Genomic DNA, 5,461 nt, shown 5'->3' with positions numbered 1-5,461 from the left:
AAGTTTTAGTTCAAAATTAAATAGACCTTTAAATGCTTATAAATTTTGATCAAAGAGTTTAAATTTGATGAAATTTAAAATAGAGGACCTTGGTGTTTAGATGCTCCATGTATTAAGATTTTGGAGAAAATGTAAATTTAGATTTAAAATTCAAAGTAAAATTTCTCACTAACCTATGGTTGGATTTCAAAGATCTTAGACTCTATGAAAAGTTTCAAAAAATCTCTTCAATTTCCTATAAGGCTCCAAGGACTACTTTCTACTAAATCAGAAGATGGATTTGAATTATCCTTTCCCTCACCCTCTTTCTCTCCCTTATGGAGTTGGGAGTTTCTTGAATTGATGAAAGCAAGGGAAAGGTATGAAGGAGTTTGGGAGCTTTTTATGAGGCTGTGGATTCAATTTGACCATCCCTTGCTTCAGATGTTTGGGAGTATTTATCAGAGGGAGAAACAGGGTTCAATAGTTAAGATATTGCCACTTAAGCTATGACCCACCTAAGGTTTTGTGGAGTCATTTAGTTTAAAATGCATGTTTAAAGGCTAAAAGGGCACTTTGGTCAACCTATGTTTATATAGCTAACCAAGGATTAGAACTTGATTCAATGCATTCAAAATAATATTTAAGGTTTGTTGAAGAAGGTCCTATGCAATAGGAAGGTCATTTTGTTCAAAATGAATGTTTAAGGGCTAAAAGTGCTCTTTGATCAACCTAGGTTGACTTGGTTAACCAAGAATAACCTAGACTTGAAACTTGGTTCAATGCATTTTAAATGATGTTTAGAGTTTTTTGTAGTTGGTCCCATGGTTTAGTGGGGTCTCTAGGTATGTAGTGTGTTTTAAAGGGGTAAAAGGGAAATTTTGTCAACTTTGGTTGACCTATTCAATTAGAGTTGAGTAGGGCTTGGGATTTGGCACTCAAAAAGATATTTTGGATATGTTGGAAAAACTTGCACGACTTAGTTTGACTAAACCATGTTGGTGTTTAAGAAAAATTAAGTTTCTAGGAATTTAGGTTTTTTTATTTTATGGTCAACCAAGTTTTAATGCTAATTTAAAGTATCATGCTAGTGATGATGATCATCATCAATGAGTTTGGATAGGCCACCAAGGACAAAATTCATAATATGCCATGTTTAGTGGCAAAGGTTAAAAATACTTAAACATTTTATATCCTATGAAAATGCATTGAGTTTTAGGGTTAGTTGAAATGCCTTAAAATTGATTTGGTTGACCTTAGGGACATACATAATCACTATGAAAGTGATAGATCATGAATCCATGGTCATCTAGTCAGGTTTTAGGGTAATTGAAAATTATCTAAAATAGGTTTTGGACCAAAGGGATTGGATTTGGTTCTAGCAATAAATTTTGGAATTTTGATTTGTTACTAAGTTTGATCAATGGATTTGATTTAGATTTGGTTTAGTCAATTATTTACGGGAATTTAGAATTTGAAATACATAGATTGTTGACAATCCTTAATGATTATCATTAATTAAATAGGTGATAAACTGACTATCACTGGGGATTGTCAACTGAAGGATTTAATGCTTGATTTAGATTAAGGTTTTGAATTGATCTATGGAGGTCAATGTTTGAGAAAATTTTAGCATTGTAATGATCATATATTTGATAATCATTTGGTGTTTGTCAAGTGGTATCATATGATTAAATAACAATCAAGGGTTATTGTCAAGTGATGGTTTTAAGGGTCAATGATAAGGTCACCATGCCAAAATACAATGATGAGTTTAATTTAATTTTTGGAGTATATTTTAATGATTTATGTATGAAGGATGAAGGTTTGGTATAGGGAATTAACTTCATTGGAAAATGAGGTCAACAAATGAACTGCTAATAGGTCTAATGAACTTAAAAAGTAAATTAGACATGTTAGCACTGACCAAAGAAATTAATAGAAACCTATGATATTTCAATGTTCATAACCTAGAAGGAGATGAATATAAAAGAGGAAGAATGTGAGGAAGAATAAACCAACCTTTGCCTAACCATATCAAAATAGCATAGGAGGAGAGACAATATTTTATTGTCCACCTAACCAAACAAAGGAACAAAGGAAGGGAAGAATCCAACATTCGCATGACCATATAAAAATAGTGAATTGGGATGCCTCGATACTCACCTGACCATTTTGAATTAGTGAGAAAGAGATGGAAAAGAATCTAATGTCTGTCTAACTATATCAAAATAATAAAATAAGTGAAGGGAAGAATGTAATAATCACCTTACCATATTAAAGATGTGAATGAGGATGACTCGATACTCTCATAACCATATCAAAATAGTAAGAAATAGTCGAGGAATAATTGGATGTCTGTTTGACCAAATCAAAAAAACAAGACAAAACAAGGGAGGAATCTAACATTCACCTAATCATATCAAAATAGTGAAAGAGGATGACTCAATACTCACTTAGTCTATCAAAATAGTATGAAAAAGGTAAGAATTAATCTAATATTCTCCTAACCATTTTAAAATAGCAAAATAAAAGAAGGGAACAACCAACATTCACCTAACCATATCAAAATAGTGAATGAGGATGTCTTGATACTCATATTACTGTATCAAAATAGTGAGAAAAAGTTAGAGAAGAATCTAATATCTGCCTATCCATATCAAAAAGGTAGGACAAAAGATGGGAAGAATCCAACATTTAATTGACCATATTAAAATAATGAATGAGGATGGCTCGATACTCACATGACCATATTAAATAATGGAAAAAAAGCTAAGGTATGAAAGTTGTAGAATGGTACCACAAATGGCTTGGTCTACCACTAGTAGATTTAGATTTAAACAAGAAATTGATTCCCAAACAAGTCAATAGAAATATGGATGGGATGGTTGCTTTTAAACATATTGATTTATACTTAACTAGCATAGAATCTCCTAAATTAGAAGATGAAATCTGAATGGGATAGCTTCTCCTAAATAGATGGGTTTATACTTAACTATGATAGAATATTTTAAATAAGTGGATTAAAATCTTAATGGGATAGCATTTCCATTATATATGAAATGAAGTTTATAAAGGATTTATAGTTTAAAGATGCCCAAGGAATTTAAAACTTATAAACTTTAATATGAACTCCAAATCTAGCCTTATTCTCTAGACCTAGTTTCTTTATAAATTTCCAAACATTCAAGAAATATATAAAAGCAATGGAAAAAAAATATTTATTATAAATTTTTTCTTTGAACTTTACCCACTTTAATAGTGCTTAAGATACTATCCATTTATAGGTAACTTTGGAATATCTCTTTTATAATCAAGCAACTTAACCCTCAATATACTTTCTCTATCATAAAAGGACCTTCCCATGTCAATTCAAACTTATCGCCTATCTTTCAATGGCCTAAAAAAGGTCTCTAGAAATCTAAAACCAAATCTCCCACTTGGAAAGTTTTTGGATGAACCAGCTTATCGTCTTCTTGAAGCATCTTGGCTTAATATAATTCAAGGTTCTATTGAGCTCGCATATACTTTTCTTATAAACTTTTAAGTTCTTTTAGTCTGAGTTTTGTATTTTTTTTTCTCTTTAATGATCTTATAGTTGACAACTATATGTAGTGAAGGAAGTTTTACCTTCAAAGGGATAATAGTCTATGCTCCAAATAATAGAGCAAATGGCATAGACTAAGTAGAGTTCTATATGTTATTTTGAATGCCCACAAAGACTTTCCTAACTTTTTATACCTTTGTTGTTTATTATCATCTAATATTTTATTTAAAATTTGAAAAAAAAAATTATTGAAGGCCTCAGCTAATCCATTTGCTTGAGGTTAATAGATTGTTGAGTATTTCAATTAATATAAATACATTTATAAAAATAAGTTATCTTAGTTCTTTTGAATGACATGCCATTATTAGATATGATTCGATGAGGAATACCAAATATATAGACCACATGGTCTTTGAAAAAAATCTAAAATGTGATGAGCATTAACTTCTCTCAAGGGAACTACCTCTGCCCATTTTGAGAAGTAATTATAGCTGTTAAGATGAACCTATGACCTCCGTAGGATGGAAGATCAATTGGACTGATAATTTTCATACCCTAACTTTCAAAATTCCATGAAGCAACAATTGGGTGTAATACATTTGGTGGTTGATGTAGAACCACACCACATGCTTAGCATTGATGACAAAAACATGTAACTTTCATGAATCTGTTAATCATTGATGGCTAATAATAACCCATTCTTTTAATTTTTATTTTCATCTGTTGACCTTATTTTGATTTGAGTAGATGTTGATTTATGACGAGGGAGCTTATATTCATGCAAGTATTCAGTTAAGGATTTTCTCAAACCCACCACTTCAACATACTCTACTAAAATAACTTTCACCTCAGTGAGAGATTTTCTATCTACTTATTCAAGGTCTGTAGGCAATAGAAACTAGTGACCTTGTACTTGTATTTAAATTGAATCTCCATAAGGACAATCCATAGCTTTAGTTAATTTTGTTAAGGCATCTATTATGGAATTAAGTCCACAAGGAATCTCATACAAAATTATATTTGAAATTTATATAAGAATTTGCATCATGTATTGATTATAAGGAACCAAATTAATTTTAGTTTCCCATAAGAACCAGCTATTTGATTAATCACTAACTATAAATCTAAAACTTTGATCTTCTAAATTTCATTTAGGATTGTCAATTCTAACCCAATTATCAGTGCCTCATACTTAGGATCACTATTCATATAATGTTCTAATAAATTGTAAGAGTAATACATTGCACCCTTCTCTGGGGTAACAAGTACTACATCTATTCCAGCTTTTCTTGTAAAAATATGATCAGATGTTTCTTAATGACTAAAAGAAGTAATGTAAAAATATAATTCACAGATGGAATTCTCATTTAACTCTAGATTCATTATTTGTTCATCTAGTATCTCATTATTGATAGGGAAATCATCCTGTACTAGATGAGTTGCTAAATAATTTTCCATATCAACTATAAGTTTCAGTATCTTAACTTAAAACCCATCTTTAGGATAAGCCTTACTCATATCTCAAAATTTAATATGAACATGAATTTTACCATTCTTCTTATTAACTGGAATAATGTTTACATCAATTAATTTCTAAACTTTATATATTACTTGTTGTTCTATATCGGGTTGCATACTTTGAGGTACTTGTTTAACTAGAACTACTTTTGGGTTGAAGTTTTAGTTTATGAGCTACTATGTCTGGAGATAATTTGGGCATTTCTTCATATATATATATATATATATATATATATATATATAGTACGATTATAATCTGGAGTTCCCAATAGTAAATTATCATCTCATAATGTAACTTTTGGGAATTTTTTGCAACTCAGTGTTTCTTCAAACTCCATTCATGCTAATTGAGCTAAAGAGATCTTTAGATTGAGTAAAACTTTGACTAAAACCTCCCTCATTTCTTTGGAAAAAACT

Source organism: Dendrobium catenatum, unplaced genomic scaffold (genome assembly GCF_001605985.2).
Source record: "Dendrobium catenatum unplaced genomic scaffold, ASM160598v2 fragScaff_scaffold_1400, whole genome shotgun sequence".
Taxonomy (NCBI): Eukaryota; Viridiplantae; Streptophyta; class Magnoliopsida; order Asparagales; family Orchidaceae; genus Dendrobium; species Dendrobium catenatum.
The sequence above is the reverse complement of the archived record's forward strand: the minus strand, read 5'-3'. Positions refer to the sequence as shown.